Genomic DNA, 18,755 nt, shown 5'->3' with positions numbered 1-18,755 from the left:
TTTAATGTTTTTATATGTTGTAACGAACGCAACCGATACTGACCAAATTCATGTCGACTCATCGTCATAACGCTTGAGTTTTACCAATGCTCGTGTTTCAATGCTATGGTTTGCCAGTTGCCCCGGCGCAACACGCCGGGTAGAAAAAACTAGTTTTATATATTTGCAAAATGCAAATCCGTTGCCATTTTCAAATTATCCGTTTGACTTTTCAACTTTACGTTTAGCAGTTCCTTTCTTTCTATTCGTCAATTTCGCCTCACATCTAACAATACTATTAAAGTAATACATATTGTCCACATGTCATTCAACTAGCCTCTCCACATCAATGTCACATCATTGCCAAGTCATCCATTTCCTTTCCTATCTTGTATACTATATTACTATTAAATCAAAAATGATGTTAATGATGGGAATCGAACCCTGGAACAAAATCGAGATGGAAACTTAACAAATGCAACAATGGCCAACCAACCAATGACTACTGATGTTCAATTAGTTGAAAACAAACCCTATACATTGAAAGAACCATTGTAAATGAAAGGTTTTTGTAATTATGGCAATGACTGAATTTCTCAACTTTATACAAATAACAATTGTTGTTTTATATTTATTTGAAGTTTTATATTTTTCTTTTCTCTCATATATTCCGGCTAATCTAGATTTGTATTAATCCTTTTCAGGTAAAATTATATTTTATAATAAACATCCGATTGTTGATACATGTATTTCCGACAACATTATATTTTCTTCCGGTTATTTTTTCCTCTAACCTTTTTATCTTTATTTTCATTGTTAACAGATTTTATTAAAATCAGTTTAGGTTGTAAATCAAAAACAACGATGAAGCTAATATGTAGACGTATTTATGTTTTTCCGGTAAGTTTTTTCGGTTATTTGTTATACCTATAACAATGGTTGTTTTATATTTATTTGAAGTTTTAAATTTTTCTTTCCTGTTTTTTTGTTTTACATGTTGTTCTTCTAGGTTCTAAATAAAAATCACCTTCATCCATGGACAATATCATTATTTCGTGTTTCCGGTAAAACACATTTTAATTATCCGGTTATAACTTATAATTATAATCTTCTATAATATCAATGCTATATCGAAACTTTATTATTTCAGATTATTTACCCGATTGATTTACGGAATATTTCAGTTTACCTTTTAAATCAAAATCTAAGATACCATGGTTATTATCATTATATTGTTTTTTTCCGGTAAGACCTTCAATTTTTCCGGTTATAAATTAAATATAAAATTTTCCATAATATCAACATTAAAATTCTACTTTATAATTTCAGGTTAATGTCCCGACTGATACAAACTAATTTTCATGGATTGAGCATTATCTTGTAAAATTTATTTTTTATATTGATGTATATTTATTTTTTGAATATTCAATTATATTCATTATTTGTAGATAAAATAATATATTGATGTATATCGGAGATACCTTGATGTATATTTTTTTTTCCGGTGTGCCTTAATATACATAAATTACACATTTAAGTATCCAATTAATACAATTTATTGAGTTTGACTATACTTATTTGTTTAAATAACTAATAAGGATAGTCAAACTCAATTAATTGTATTAATGGTTTTAATACAATTTAATTAACATATTTAAACTCCTTTTAAATTCGGAATTTAATCAATCTTTCAACAAAGTTTTAAAGGTTTTAATACTCTCCATAATTTTAACTCATTTCAAAATCTTTTCATATTTTTTGAAGTTTTCAAATTAACCGATTTGATTTTCATTTTTGTAATTACTTCTAAATTAATTAGTCATATTAGTAAAATTAAAACATATTTGATTTTAATTTTTGTGATTTGGCATTAACTATAATAAGTTATCATTTTAATATTCAAAAAACTGATTGTCAAACTAAAAATACTTGTCATAATTGTAATGTAATCTTACTTAAATTTAAGTGAATGTTAATTATTAATTAATACTAAAATAATAACCGCATTATTTTAGAACACAATATTTAAATTGACATAATTTCTATTTATCAATACTTAATATATCATAAATTAAATAACCGTTCTATCGTCATTTATAAATATAGAAACATGATCAAATACATTTTATTCTTAACATGAAAACAGTGAGAACCAATTTGTTATTATTATTAGGTTTATTTTTATAGGTGTTTGTTGTTATTTTTTGTTCGTATTTGCTAGTTTTCGATTATGAGACGTTATAAGTATTTGCTGATTTATATTTTGCTGTTATTATTATTTTTTTCTTTTGCTGTTATAAGTATTTGTTGGTATTTGCTGTTATTATTTTGTTCTTGATTTTGATTATTTTGTTGTATTTTTTAGGTTTTTTTTCTTTGTTATTATAAATAATTGTTTATGTATATTGATATTTTAGTTGGTATTGTTTCTTACGTTCTCATTTTTTTATAAATTATTATTATTTCCTACGTTCTCATGTTAAGAGTAAAATGCACATGAACCTTCCCCTATAAATATATTCGGCACATATGATTTATTAAATATTATTAAACATAACAACTTTTCATAATTTATTAACATTATTATTCCCATGAATCAAGATATTTTAAATTATTTATATCTTTATATAGATGACCAAATTTAAACTTAAAACTACAAAATTTAAACTCCTTTTTAATTAACATATTTAAACTCCTTTTAAATTCGGAAATTGACCAATCTTTCAACAAATTTTAAAGGTTTTAATACTCTTCATAATTTTAAACTCATTTCAAAATCTTTCCGTAATTTTTTGAATTTTCAAATTAACCGATTTGATTTTCAATTTTGTAATTATTTCTAAATTAATTAGTCATATTAGTAAAATTAAAACCGATTTGATTTTAATTTTTGTGATTTGGCATTAACTAGAATAAGTTATCATTTTAATATTCAAAAAACTGATTGTCAAACTAAAAATACTTATCATAATTGTAATGTAATCTTACTTTAATTTACGTTAATATTAGTTATTAATTAATACTAAAATAATAACCGTGTTATTTTAGAACACAATATTCAAATTGACATAATTTCTAATAACCAATACTTAATATATCATAAATTAAATAACCGTTTTATCATCATTTTTAAATATTGTTTGGCACATATGATTTAATGAATATTATTAAACATTACAACTTTTCATAATTTATTAATATTATTATTCTCATGAATCAAGATATTTCATATTATTTCTATCTTTACATGGAAGACCAAATTTAAACTTAAATTTCGGTCACTTATATGTTTACCATTCGATATCGTATTCTTGATTGATATTCCATCATAACTATATCCAAATTTCAATATTTTCGCTATAACCATGTAATTTTTTTAGCGAATTATTAATATACATTTCACTTTGTTTTCAGAAATTAAATTAATCACATATTAATTTCTTATTGTTATTATTTATAGTAGATTCAATTGATTATGAGATTCCACACCCGAAACATAATTTTCTTTTTATATTCACTGTTTTAAATTTGGTTATGTATGTTTAATTTTTTTTTTAATTTGTGTTCACAAAATATTAATGTCACTAAATTTCTCAATAATGTATAATAAACACGTATTATATTTTTATCCATTTTAACTAAAAAGTTTTTTAAACATAATATAAATCTTCTAATTATAATTTATGTGACCGTTCAAAAAAAAAATATAATTTATGTGGGGCGGTGACGAGGATATTAGAAAAGTTCATTGGGTGGCGTGGGACAAGGTTACAACTTCTAAGAAACATGGGGGGTTGGGTATTTGCCGTTTGGGAGAGAGCAACGATGCGTTTTTATTAAAGTGGCTTTGGCGTTATAGAGTGGAAGAAGATTCTTTGTGGAGATGGGTCATTGATGCTATTCATGGGTCTACGCAACAGTGGGAGACGTATCCTTGTAAAGCTTGTATTCCGGGTACGAGGTCTAGATTGGTTAAGAGTTGCGCAAAAATTAAAGTGGGTGACTCTAGTGGGAGTGATATGATTCGGGGTTTGGTAGTGTCACACCCCCTTCTAAGGCCTAGGAGCATGACCCATAAGTTGGTATCGTAATTGTAAATAAATCAGAGTTGCGTTAGTTTGCGGAAGACTTATAAACTTTAAGGATCAAAAAGTGTAATATTTATATATATTCAAAAGACGGGATTATAACACCCGCTTAAGTTACAAAATATTTATGTGTTTAATAATTACAAACCACCATGTTTATATAGTAAGTTACAAAAGAAATCCGAGCCATCAGATATATCAATAGCACTTCGATACTCCAAGTGCTAATCTTGTTCACCTGCAAAATGTAATAAAATACGTCAGCAACGAATGCTGGTGAACACGCTGGCGCAAAATAACTTCTTTTACTTTATTACCCCTCGAGACTACGCCTGCCTCGGGCCAACGTGGCTTAGGAATAACAAAGTCAAATAACACATTATAAACTAGAGCCTCTACGCTAGGTCACCTCAGCAAACACCGTAGCGTTTGACTTAGTTAAGTACTCGTAAATATACACATAAGGTCGTACTCCCTGCAGGAGAGCGTCCTACGACCAAGGGTGGTGCGATCATGCCCATACATCGCATAGTACCACCTATGTAAGGATCCAGACATACGTATACCACAGCCTGAGGGCTAGGTTTATACCCATAGTTATAACGGTTTTAGGAACACATAGTTCCTTGTAAATAACTTCATATAACAAGTTTGAATTACTTGAAAACAAGTTTAAAAGTTTGGGGGCGTATTCACCTTGTCTCTTTAGGATCGGCTTCACTCACAGTCCAAGGGTCTTTCCCTTTCTTTATCTCACACCTATAGTACGAGTATAAATATTTGTTAGTCGGATACACGATCCGGCTTAAGACCTTTAGTCTTATATCTCAATCCTCGATTGAACCTTTAGTTCAATTCTTATTTACTTGAAAACCTCTTGTTTAAAAGTAAATTATAAACCTTTAGTTTATATAAGAACCCGACGTTTCTTCTTCTCCAAGAAACGTAATCTTTTCTTTTATTATTTAAGAATACTCTTTATTCATTAAATAATATTTTCATAACAAAGAATATATATACATATATACTTACACACATATATATGTAAATCATACTATTCAATAATCAAACTTTCATTCGTTTATTTGTTATGTTTTCTTTTCTTTTCTTTTATCGAGGTATCGATATATCCTCGACTTAAGGCCAAAGCCTTGAATATAATCTTAAATTATATTGAATTTGTTATTACGCTTAACCTTAGTGGCGTATAGAAATACCAGGGACTCGAGCAGCACTCCGAAGCCGCTTTATTTCTCGATCGTCAAACGTCAAGCTTCAACACTCGTCGTCACGATTATTGAGACTCATTGCCATTTCAAAAAAAACACCTTCTTGGTATGTGGGTGGAGGGTAGTACAAACTTTAAGGAAACGTCGGTTACACAAACGAAAGATTCGAGGTACGCTTATTGAGGAAACGAGGCACAAATTTCTAGGTATTCTAGTGAGAGAGTAGAGAGATGTGAGAGCAATGTTGGTGTGCAGAAATGAGCTGCCCTTAGCCGTTATTTATAGAGCTCAAATTGGTTCCCATCGCGGTACGTGATGGGTCCCTGGTCTGACCTATCGCGTACCGCGATATAGGTCAACTGAGTCAGAGCATAGGTCTGCCACGTGTCGACACGTGGCAGACACTGCTCCACGTGGCGGCAGTGTTGCCACGTGGTGACACGTGGCAGCACATGGTGCCATGTGTCACAACTTGTCAGACTCCCCATCACGGTACGCGATGGGTGTCTTTCTGACTCATCGCGTAGCGCGATGGGTCAGGAAAACCAAATTTTCATTTTCAACCCTCAAGTTTGGATTTTGGAAATTTTAGTCCCTAGACTTTGAAATGTTGATACTTTGAACTCGAAATTTTCACTTTATTACAGGTAGGCAATGGTTTGTCTATTAGATTTTGGTTAGACCCTTGGGTGGTTAATGTTCCTCTAAAGCATCTTTTTCCAAGTCTGTATCGTCTTGAAGTAAATAAGTGGTGTCATGTTGCTGAAAAAATTGGAGATCATGGTCCGGGTGTATGGAACTGGAGGACGTATCCATCTTCGGCCCAGGAATTTAACGAACTCACTGATTTCCACTCTTTATTAGTAGGCCAGCACAACGTTAATACTAGGGATAAATGGCCTTGGTTTGATACCGGCCCAGTTGACTTTTCAGTCCATGAGGCTAAAATATGGATTAGCAAGAATCGAGTGGGGGAGCAGAGGGATAACATTGAATTTAATTGGTGTAAGTGGGTGCCTTTGAAGTGTAATGTTTTTATGTGGAGGCTTCTCTTAGATAGAATCCCTACTAAAGAGGCGTTGCGAAGAAGGAATATTATCCTCGGCGAGAGTAATTGTGATTTTTGCAGTGAACAAGTTGAGACAGTGGAGCACGTGTTTACCGTTTGTTGTCTGGCGACTGGTGTGTGGCAGGGCATTGCAAATTGGCTTCGGTTACCTCTGAGTTTTCTCTTTTCTGTTAAAGACTTGCTCGAAGTGGTTAAGTGCTCGGGTTGGTCGAAAAGTAGGAAAGAGATTTTATACGGGATTGGTGTGGTGACTTGTTGGCGGATATGGAAAGCTACGAACAAGAGGATTTTTACTCACAAGAATAGGAATGTCGTCGAGTTAGTGGCGGATGTCAAATCTTTGAGTTATCTTTGGTTTTGTAGTAGGGGTAAATCGGGGGGAGTGGATTGGAAGGGTTGGAAATCTTTTTCTTTTGATGTTTTTTAACGTTTGACTTAGGGGGATTCCCGCCTTGGGAGTTCCCCGGTTGTTGTGTTTTTAATGAAGTTTGCCTTTCAAAAAAAAACATCCAAACAATTTGATAGTCTAAGTATTCATAATGTTTTCAAAGAATATTAATAATATTTGATAATTTATTTCCTATACGTTTATATTTTGTTTGCATTGATTTTGTATCATATTTTTTCACATTTAACTATTTTTAAAGTCAACATAAATTTTTTTAATATTTCCAAAGTTATTTGAAAATTTATTTATTGTAAAACGTTTTTAAGTTTACCAAGTTTAACAAAATATTAATGTCAGTGATTTAAAAGTTTGTTGCAAGATTGGTCAAAAATAAAAAAAAAAATTCATAATTTTTTAAAGTTGACTAATTCCAATTTTTTTATATTTTACAACTATTTTGAAAATATTTCAATACATGTTGTTTTAAAAGAGTATTAAATTTGTTAGGTATAAAATATTTCAAAATGATTTAAGTTAGAAAGATGTTTTATGTTATCATTTTACTTTGTTTGTTGTTATTTTGTTTTAATAAAAACAAAAATTTAATAAAAACAACTTTATTAATGTTCAAATGTTACTAATTATTAAATATGTTATTATGGTATATTTAATTTGGATGATATTGTTTTATTATATTTTCAGGTGGTGAAGCAAAATGAGTTTCTTTTGGTAGAATGTTTGAAGAAGTTGATGGTGGTCTAATATGAAAGAACATGGTTGTGTCTTTTGTTGATGTTATTTGGTTGTTCGATATACATTAACTTATTGTAACTTTTAAGATATAGACAATGTAAATGGTTAACGTTTTAGTCTGAAAGTTTGAAGAAGTATTGTGTTGCTTGAATTTGTTGTTTAAATTTATTATGTTTGTTGACATGTTTTTCCACCCGTGTGTAACACGGGCTATCCCTTATGAACATTTAACGGGGGGTTTTTTTTACCCTAATCAAAACAAGGTTGTGATCATGTTTGAGAATGGACAGTATAAAAATTTTAAGCCTAAACAACTATTGTCATGTGATGATTTGATCATGCTGAGAGAGCTTGACATGTTGAAGTTATCTAATGCAAGAAAAGAAGTTGCACATCTCGATTTGAAAGCGGAAGTGAGTTTGGAGGTCAAATGGTTAGAACAATGTTGTAACTATGAAAGTGATTATGAAGATTTACCACCCGCGTGTCACGCAGGTCTATTTTCTACCCGGGTTTGTTTGGTTTATATTTTATATAATCTGCTATTGTGTTGTAACAATTTTCATGTGTGTTAGGAAAAAAGATTTTCTTTTAGTTGAAGTTTTCAATATATTGATGATGGTTTAATAGCAAATAACATTATTAGTTATTTTGTTAATGTGTTTTGGTTGTTATGTTCAAATTAACTTCATGTAATTTAGAAGTTTTAATATTAAGATAATGTAAATCTATAACTTTTTGGTTGGTATGGTGATTCGTTTAGTGACAATGTAAATCTATCAAGTTTTAATAGTTAAAAAAATATTATGTTTGTTTAAAATGATGTTTAAGTTAATTATGCTTAGTGACATGTTATTTCACCCGCGTGTTACGCGGGTATATACCCTAGTAATGAATCAAGCATTCATAGGAAACCATAATTGTAATTTATAAATTTTCACCATTATTAAGAAACAACAAATTTTTTTAAAATCTTTTTTTTTTTGGTAAAAGATACCTATCACAATTTTTTTTATTTTCTACATAAATCTTGCAATAACTCGAATGGCTCATTACTATGTAAACTAATAAAAGATAATATTTTAGAAAATTCAAACAACGTTTTCCGTCGATAAATTTTAATCGTCTATTAACAGTAAGTTTGGCAATGTTGACGTGCTTTTTTATCCGTGTATCAATATAAATTTTATTCAAAACATATATGGTAAAATATAATATATAATCTATATTTTCAATAACAAAGGAGCTTTTTCAGAATACCATTGTGACGTTCTTATTTCTACATATGTTTTGATATATATATTATTCAAAACCGAGTTACCACAAAGCACAAGAAATAAATATCGATTTCATATAAAAATAAACAGTATAACATTATAATTTTATTAGTTTTGACCACTTTAACATTTAAAAAAAAAAATATAATTATATATTTTATTAGCTTCATTAGTTTAGTTCGTGACATCATAATCATTTTGAAAAGGAAGTAAACTTATGAAACTTTAACGATACAAATAATAATAAAAGAAAATGACAAAATGATAAATGATACTAATTGATAAGAGACATAAACTTATTTTTATCCAAAAGATTCACATATTAAGTGCATCTATAAAAAAGAAAAAGAAAGTCGCTCACGTGAATGTTAATTTAATGTTTCGTTTGTCTAAAAATAATTGGAAGATATAATTTATATGTCAAAAAGTCGGTGGTGAAACGATAAAGAAAAGAGTTTCTTTACCATATAACCTAGGCTCAATTCATATTGCCATTATTTAGTTTTGGCCACACTAAATAATGCTGAAAGACTAGACGGGTATGTGATGTTTACTATTTGAATTGAAAGACGAGCGTTCCCAAACAATAGCCTTAGGTGAGGGTTTTATTCAAGTTAGAATTCGAGTGCATCTCGAGAAAAATATTATTACGTCAGATTTTCAAATAAACTGTTTAGATATTATAATTTTCTTTGCGTGCATCCATTTACATGCGGCTGCTAAGCTGTCGTAACTTCCCATGTTTCGTGGATACTATATAGCCACGTGTCCTAATCCCATTAAAGAGTACCATGTGTGTCTCCTAATCAACGATCATCCACCACAAGACTACAAAAGCCGTCAGATCCAGACGATCCAACGACTGTACAAACTTTGGACTTTGCCACGTGGTCCCAGCCCTATAAACTCGTGGTAGGGCAGACTCACACGTTGCAAGTAGTGGGCCCCACTGAGAACATTTAAAAATTTAAATATGGGAAAAAAAATAATGCTGGTCAAACATCCCCTCATGGTTTATAGTAGATACAAAATACTCCCCTCATCTTTTTATCGTTTTGCATTTAAAGTTTTAAAGTGACTGGTGATATAAGATGTATTTATGCTAACATAAATGATAAAACCTCAATCAAAGATATATTTATGGTTTTAGAGAAAATAAAATATGGTTTATGCTAAACACAATAGTGTTTCTTTAAAGTCTTTTAATATGTATATGAACGGAAAAATAATATAGGATAATATGAACATGACATGTTTAACCTGAATTTTTTTTATAATTTTTTTTTATTGTCTTTTTGAATATTACTACTCTTAATTGTAAATTTACATTCATAAACATATAACACATTTGCTTTTAAACAATAATCCAACGCTCATTTTTTTTTTAATTTTTAAGCTTTGGCATTAAACAATCAACTAATTCAAATTATGCTTTTAACAAACTATAAAGTTAAACAAATCAACTATGGAACCCATACTTAAATCTGGCAAATTTTGCTAAACCGAAAAATGACCTAAGTTCATTTCTGTTGAACCCAAAGCCACATATGAAAAATTCACATCCTAATTAGATTAAGGAAAGCTTAATTATACAAAACTAAAACCTACTTTTTGAAAGATAAAAAAGAAGCAGCTAATAGGTTAACATTTTACACTTGATAAAAACTAGTGAATCATAAAATGAAGTGTTAGTCATGGTGGTTTGAGGTGCTAGACCGGTGTAGTATGTATGCTCTTTCAATTATTTATAGTAAAGATTTTAAAAAACAATAAATATCAAATAACTTAATGTGTTAATAACTTATTAATATTGATGACTCGCCAACTTTACATACCAATTTTTAATACCTATTTTGTTGAAAAATTACAAATAAAGGAGGGAACAAACACGAGCCGTCTCCACTTATGATTGAATTTTGTCAGCTAATTAAACGTATAATCTGTTGTGACAATTAGAAAATAAAGAAAAAAACATGAAATATCGGGGTTTATGGGGTGCATGACATGCTTTTTATCTGACTATAATATAATAAAACACGATTCATTAGCCAAAGTAAATACACAACTGTTTCGACATGAATTTTATAACGATATACATAACTATCCTTTCAAATGTAAAAGAGGTGTGTGTTCTAAGTTTTGTCAGTCATATGAAAGTATAAGGCCCTGAAAACAAAAACTGAAACATGTTTTTCAACTGTTCAACAAGTGGGGATTAGTTGAAGGTCAGCCACACAACACACAGACCAACGAAACTCATAAACTCCACACACCCACCACTATTTTTCTCTCTGTATGCATTCACAATGAACAGTAGCAACAAAAACTCTACGCATTCATCATCAATGGCGGATAGCTCTGGGAAGAAGGTACGGAAGCCTTACACTATTACAAAGTCCAGAGAAAGCTGGACTGAAGAAGAACACGACAAGTTCCTTGAAGCACTTCAATTGTTAGTAATTTATTATTTGCTTTTATACATACTTATATATGTCAGTCAACACTTAGCTAATAACTTAATATTAATATTAAATCGTGCCTCTTTATTTCTTGCAGGTTTGATCGTGACTGGAAGAAAATCGAAGACTTTGTTGGTTCAAAGACAGTAATTCAGGTACACATATATATATTTCTTGTACTTCAACATATTCTTGTACTTCAGGTACATCAAACTGCCGAATCAGCATGCCACATCAGATTTTAAACTAACCTACAAAAAACCTTTAATTCTGCTCCAGTGGTTATTACCTAGTTTGTATTTCAAACTTTCAACTCATCACCTACTTTTCCCTTTATTTAATCTAAATCAATTTATATCTTTTATAATTAATAATTTTATATTTCATATATACTAAATCACTAAATAAAAAAACAATTACTAGAAAAAACAACACTTTAAAATTAAACTTAAAACATTGTATGGCGCATTGCATGAACATATTATCATTTGTATAAGGAGTCAAAATAGGAATTATGGGTGGAGGTGGAGAAGGTGATTGGGTTTTTTCTTCGTTACTCGAGTCGTATGTGTCTAAAAGACCACGCATAGGAGAAGAATGCATTGTTTCTTCGTCGCTTGAGCTCTTTGTTTGTATAAAGGAATGTTAAATTGGTAAAGAGAAAATGAAGCTAGATGTTGGTCCCAAAACGACCACTCGAACGTTTTTTATCTTGACACGTTTTTCGAGACGGGTGCGGTAAATCAAACTACCGAACATAAATATATAAAGATAATAATTATAACGGGTTTCATCATTTGATATCGCAAGTCACTAAGATTGGCCTTAAACTAGAGATTATTTGTTTCTGTGATATATGTGTATGAAGGTATGTATAGATATACATATGAAAAAAAGGGTTTTATTTATATGGTTTTATCCATTACTAATTTATAAGCTTTAAGTTAAAAAAAAACTAAAAAAGGTTCCATTAATTACTGCATTGAATTATTGCATGCATATAAACATGCATGATTGTTGTAGTGGTTGGGCCCATATTCAAATAGATGAATCAGTTTGTGAATTCAATACGCATACATTCTGACACACTCATACAATGATTTGTCTCACAAGTTTGTAATTCAAAACTACTCCATGTGGCATTCCAATACACCCATTGGAGATGCCCTTAGATAGGATCTGCTGTCCCATATTAATAACTCACTATAAGGTTTTTACTTTTTGGTTATGTTAGAGAATAAATTTCGTTATAGAATAAAACTAGTCTAGATAAATGTACAAAATATAATCAATGGTTCCCTTAAAATAGATTTCGCGGTTGGAAAATATTTTGTGCCGACATTCGTGTCTGCAGGTTGTAAGGTAGCGGTTCGAATTGACTAAGTCATTCACCCCCAATTTTGCACCCTTGCGCGTCGATCGGTGTTGGAGTAAAATACAAGCATTTGGCTATTAGTTATAAACTCAATCAAGGTTTGTTTATCCACCTATGCGTGACACGTTAATATCTTATTCACCTTAGCTCCGTTTTGGATACTTCAATGTATTGCTTTCTACGCGCCATAGAATCACGTATTATTTTATTGAACTTAAAGTTTTTTGGTTGGAATGCTGCTTGTTGTATATAGTTTGGTCTATGCTGGGTTCACCGTTTTAATTTTGTTTATTAGTAATAATTCAATAAAGGGCGTCGATTGACTTTAACTACTGACCTCTTCAACTACATTTGAGATTAACAAACTAACGAAATATTTTTTTTTAATTTTCTATTGAAGGGGGTAATTCTATTTGCAGATACGAAGTCACGCACAGAAATACTTTCTGAAGGTACAAAAAAATGGATCAATCGCACACGTTCCGCCACCTCGTCCTAAAAGCAAGGCTACACATCCAACCCACAAAAAGCACCCAAAAATGGTTGTATATAAAAATATACCCCAAAGTAGCTAAATTGTTATTTTGTGTTTATAATTTTTATAAAACATTTATTTTTTGCAGCTGTATTGCCACTTCAAACATCCATGTGTTACCCTTCTTCAGTGAGTGTACTCGCACCCGGATATTCTCCATGGGATGACACTTCCCAGCTTATAAGTCCGTCTGGTGGCGTTATGACATCACAAGATGAACATGATCTACATGGTATTGAAGGCATGTTTGTAATCAATCGTTTCTCGGATATATATTGTTGTGCGTATGATATAAGTTTTTTAGATATTTGATATTAAATCAAATTCCATTTCTCAGCCGATGCTGGATCAGGAGGCGTGGTAAAGATTAATAATGATGTCAGTGGCAGTGGCATAGGGAGCTCGAGTAGAGAAATCCCGAGTTCTGAACTGTCAAAACAAGTTGAACAAGGTTCTGTCCTTCATGGTAGTCTTGTAATTATTATATACATGTACACATTACTTGATTGTGTAAATTATCGTTCTTAATAATATCGTTTTTCAGGCATACCTGATTTCTCGGAAGTTTATAGCTTCATTGGAAGTGTTTTTGATCCAGAAAGTAAAGGGCATGTGCAGAAGTTACCGGAGATGGATCCTATAAACTTTGAAACAGTGAGTCAGTTCGGATTTATTAATGTCGATTTGTTTATGTTAATAAAATCCTATATTTATTTTATTTAACCGTTGCAGGTGTTGTTACTAATGAGAAATCTTACAGTCAACTTGTCCAGTCCCGACTTTGAGCCAATGGTAACATATTCGTGTTTGATAATATTTTTATATGTAGTGGAGTGAGGCGTCTCAACAAATTTTTCATCACAAGTCATAACAGCCATAAATCTGTAAATATTAGTGATTTTGTTAGCGTTGACTTCTAGATGATGTTGATGGGTGCAGAAAAAGATCTTGTCATCGTATGATACCGGTTCCAAAACTTTAGGAGTATCTGCAGGGAGTGTTTGCGAACGATCAGAGTAATGAGTATTGTGTTCAACTATAGGGGCGCCCTCGTAACTATTATGTAATATATCTTTTCCTTTGATATGATTACAGTTTATTGTTGTTCTTTATATGTTCAATCATTATATCCTGAACCATTTCCTCATGTGACACACGTTTTGTTTTATCAGAACTATAAATGAGAAGCGTGTGAACTTCTCGTGAGCTCTATACATGGTGGCAATCTTACAAAGGGAGTTTGGAACATGCGCGAGTGAAGATCAAATATCCAAAAAAAAGGTCCCGTTGGGTGTTGAAACCGAATACCAAATGTGACGATGGTCATACAGTTTGGGTTGTATATTGTAGCCGGATACCGGGTGAATTTCTTGAAGAAGATCTTGTGATTTTTCTTTGTTTTCTTTTTATTTTAATTTCGCTAGTATATTGTAACGAGAGTGGTGTCACTAAAAGTAAAATAGGGAAAGTAATAATGCCTAACAAAGTGTTGCAGAACAAATTTTGGTATATGCATCATTGCTTGGAAGTTGGAACTATAATAGTAATGTGTTTGGGCATTTGTTATTTTGCTTTTGTTCAATACTTGCTGGTTAGGATCTTCAAATGATATATAAAAGAAGAGTGCACACAAAAGTGTCTTTTTACTTTTAGAGAAAATATATGATATTATTCATATATATGATAATGCATTCATATTTTTTAATTATATGTTTAGCATAACAGAGTTGATCCATCATTCCATCAACTGGTTGAAGCCTTTGATTTCAAACAAAAGGGATCAAGTTCAGATCTTATAGAAAAGAAAAATATGTAAACTCATAGTCCGACATTGGCTCCGATGCTCTCTGAACTTGATGGGTCAAAGTCGGGTTAAGGATAAGGAGCCGAGTTCGCATAACTTGTTTTTAAGGGGTCAATTTAGTTTGTGTGTAACAAGTTAAAGATTAGTTGCAGTTTTCAGTTTAAAGTTCTTTCATTTCATCTTCTTTAAGCTGATACAGATTACAAAATAAGCCCTTTTATATTAAGTTTTTTAAATGCGTTTTTAAGCTATAAATAAATAAAAGTCAAAAGAAGAGCCCTGATATAGTTTTATCACAGATTCTTGTGGTGTTCAATTTTTATTCTTGATTAGGCTTGCAAATTTACACACATAAGATTCTTTTTTTATTAACATTTAACACAAACCAAGCTACATTGAACTAAACGCTTGACGAACTGTTCTTAAACTATTAGACGGGAAGTTCGTTTAATAAATGAAAGAACATGAACAAAGAATTTCATTTGATTAACTAAACAAACAAGAACGAATGCCATGTTTTTCAACTGCATTCGTGAACATTTGATAATGGGTTCGTTTAATGTTTGTTTGTTCGTTAAAGGTTTTAATACTTTTTAATGACTAGTCTAATCTTATCATATAAATTTTAGCAAACTTATTAACTATAAAACATATGACAGATTGAAGGAAGACTGTGATATTTGTGATCTCCAGTTCGATCCTGAGGGTGTCCGAGTTTTATCACCAATGCCCAATGGGCCTTTGGACAGGTGGGTTTTCTAGAAGCTGGAGATCACTTGGCGGCGCTTAAGGGCTAGCTGGCGGTGGCCTTTGGTCATCGGCTCACCTCATACGGAGTACCTAGGTAATTCTCTGTTTGTTGGTCGTTCAAAAAGTAAATAAAATAAAACAAAAATATATGTGAGTATTATATCATAATTGATATGTAAAATTAACATATGAATGTTAAAAAAAACACAAAATTTGTATCCCGGACAAAATCGTTGACACTGACCATTCTTAGTGAACCAAATCAAACAAAACACTGTTCATTCATTTATTATATAACCAATGAACGATGAATTTAGTTGTTCGTGAATCATTTGCTAGCTGATAAAAGCTCAACGAACAAATTAACATGAACAATGCCTTATCCAGTCTGGTTCAGTTCCTATACGACCCTATTCTTGATTACCAAGTGTTTACCAAACATGTCCGGTTATAAAACAATGGACAATGACCATCAACACAAATTAACTTGTGTGAAAAGTGCCGACACCACACATGCACTAAACAATCTTATGAAGTTATGAATGTGCCACTTCATAACATGTACTTTTATTTTTTGGCGTTAGAACATCAAACTCTTTGGGTGTCATCGGTTAGTGGTGTAGGTTTGGTAGGCTTGCCCCATACACCAGGTCAGGTTAGTATCAAATGCTTCGTAAGGGTTATAATATGTTTAATGTATTAAGCCTTGATGTGGTACCTCTCATTATGGTCGATGCTTCCAGTCGTCTACTATTTGTTACACGTAGTGATTTATATACTGTCTTTGTTTTTCATATAGAATTTTATTTTTTTTAATTAAAAGAATAATGTGTAACTGTTTGTTAAGAAAATAAAAAAGCAATTTAGTAAGAAAGTAAGACAAATAATAAATAGAACAAAATTTTAGGTAGTTTAATTATTTCATGACCGAAATATAAAGTATGTGCAACGTGTTATATTTTAAATAGTATAAGCATTCATCCAAAAAAATAATTCTATAAACAAGCCACGTGTAGATACTTGTATTATTGTCAATTTATCATCTCTCAAAATATCATATTCAAAAGTTAAATGATGCATTTTTGTAGTATACTGCGGACCCGTATGCTTTTGATAGTAAAAAAGTGTTTGGTAGTTCAAACTTATTATCTTGTTTTTAGTAGAAGTTGTCGTTTAAAGGCCCACTGCAAAAAAGTCTAGTTAGAATCGGATTTATTAGGCTATGTGGTATGGATGCCATTATGCCAATAAAAATATTGACATGGCAAGTGGTGCCGCCGGTGAACTCCACCTCCCTGAATTCGGCACCTTTGGCGGTGGAGTTTTGGATGCTAAATTGCCGATTAAATTGCCGACCAAAGTCACCAAATATGTGGAGATAGTATTTATTTAATCATCACAACCATATTGACTTATTCCAAGAAGAAGAATAAAAGGCTTTTTATTCATAATCGTTTGACAATGGTTGTGTTTTATTTTGTTTTTTCTTTTCATTTTTTTAAATAAGATATATTAAAAAAAGTTATCAAACCATATAAATAAACCCCTTCCTTCTACCTTATTTCATATCAAAAACTTACATTGACGTCACTGACGAAAAGCGTAAACATGCATTGGACGCGTTGCAAGCTCAAATCGCCAACAAATATGTTTAGTTGTGTTTTGTTTTCCTTATTGTACATTTTGAATTAAGTAATTTCTATTTCTTGTTATTTTTCTTAATGAATGTAACTTTATTTTATTTAAGTTTTAATTTTTGTTATATTAAATTAATTTTAGTTATATATTAAGTTATTGTAATATACATATTATTATTTTATTTGAAAAATGAGGGAAGTGGTAAATTGGTGACCATTTCCATAGTATTGTGAAAGAAAGTGGAGTGAAGTGTGGTATGATATGGTGCTGACATGGCACTATAAAGTGGAAAGCAAAATGGCGTCAACATCTAAGACCATGTGTAGTCATAAAGCTCCACTACCAGGGGTTACGCGCCACGTGGCGTCCAGTCAGAGTTATGGTTTTGTACAAAAGCAGGTTGTAGTCATAACTCTCCACTACCAGGAGTTATGCGCCACGTGGCGCCCAGTCATTATTAATTTTATTTGTTTTTTTAAATACTAAATCATTTAAATAAATTAACATAAAATTAAAAATTACATTAAACTTCCAAATAAAAAATACATTAAACTAAATTAAAAAAAATACATCAAATTAAAATAAAAAAACATAAATAATACTAATAAAACTAAAACTCATTTATATTTTTCTAAAATTTTCGCTCGTCGATTGGCTTTTAGAGATTGGACTATCGGGTCGTCTTCGGATAGCTCGTTTGATAAAATCTCGATGTCTTTGTCAATCTCATTCCTTCGAAGTAGGTCGACGGCGTCCAAATTTACTTGAAGTCGTTGGGTTCCAAGTTGGTGTAAATCTTGGAGTCGAGAGTTCATTAATTGGAATTGGCTTTCCAATTCGGGATTCGAACCCGTTGCCGACGACGAACCGGCCCCTTTCCCTTTTCCTTTGCCTTTGGTTCTTCTACCCCCGGCCGAGGCATGTCGGTACTATTCACGGGGTCATTATCGCTTAAGTTGAAGTTTCGGGCGTCGGAACGGGGCGTGTCTGGATCAACCGAATATGATGTTTTAGACTTTCTTTTACGCGGACCACCTTCGGCTTCGGATTCGGCTTCGGCATCCAACACCATGCCCCATTTTGGGTGATGCCTCAATAGGTCTTTCCAAATGCCAAAGTAGTTGAAGGTCCCGCCGACCTTATGTTGAAACTCAACCAACGCGTTATCCATGACTTCCGCGTCCGAGACACCGCTACTCCTAGTTCGATTCATCCGAGAGAAAACCGTATGGAAAGCCATGCATTTGGTGTTTATGTCGCCCCATTTCGACAGTAACGAATCTTTTTCTCGACGCGAGTCCCCGCCAAGGTTGTGGAACCTCTCTATAATTTTGTGCCAAAATACCCCCGTTTTTTGATAGTTCGCTAAAAAAATAAAAACATTACAAGTTTAATGTTTGTTATAAGAAAT

At 31.6% G+C, this 18,755-nt stretch overlaps 1 pseudogene across 1 annotated transcript; it reads left to right on the top strand.

Annotated features, from left to right (window-relative positions):
- The first annotated feature begins 11,037 nt into the window (after window positions 1–11,037).
- On the top strand, window positions 11,038–14,702 carry LOC143582778 (protein REVEILLE 8-like; annotated as a pseudogene). The gene is made up of 9 exons (XR_013144042.1): window positions 11,038–11,235; window positions 11,340–11,397; window positions 13,037–13,159; window positions 13,241–13,432; window positions 13,490–13,618; window positions 13,697–13,806; window positions 13,885–13,944; window positions 14,092–14,215; window positions 14,325–14,702. The product of XR_013144042.1 is annotated as a protein REVEILLE 8-like (transcript).
- The last annotated feature ends 4,053 nt before the right edge of the window (window positions 14,703–18,755 follow it).

The sequence above is a fragment of the Bidens hawaiensis genome, unplaced genomic scaffold, assembly GCF_021521415.1.
Source record: "Bidens hawaiensis isolate Kalapana, Puna unplaced genomic scaffold, B.hawaiensis_p1.1 tig00031945_1, whole genome shotgun sequence".
Classification (NCBI taxonomy): Eukaryota; Viridiplantae; Streptophyta; class Magnoliopsida; order Asterales; family Asteraceae; genus Bidens; species Bidens hawaiensis.
Note: the sequence above shows the minus strand (reverse complement) of the source record. Positions and strands in the feature narration are given on the sequence as shown.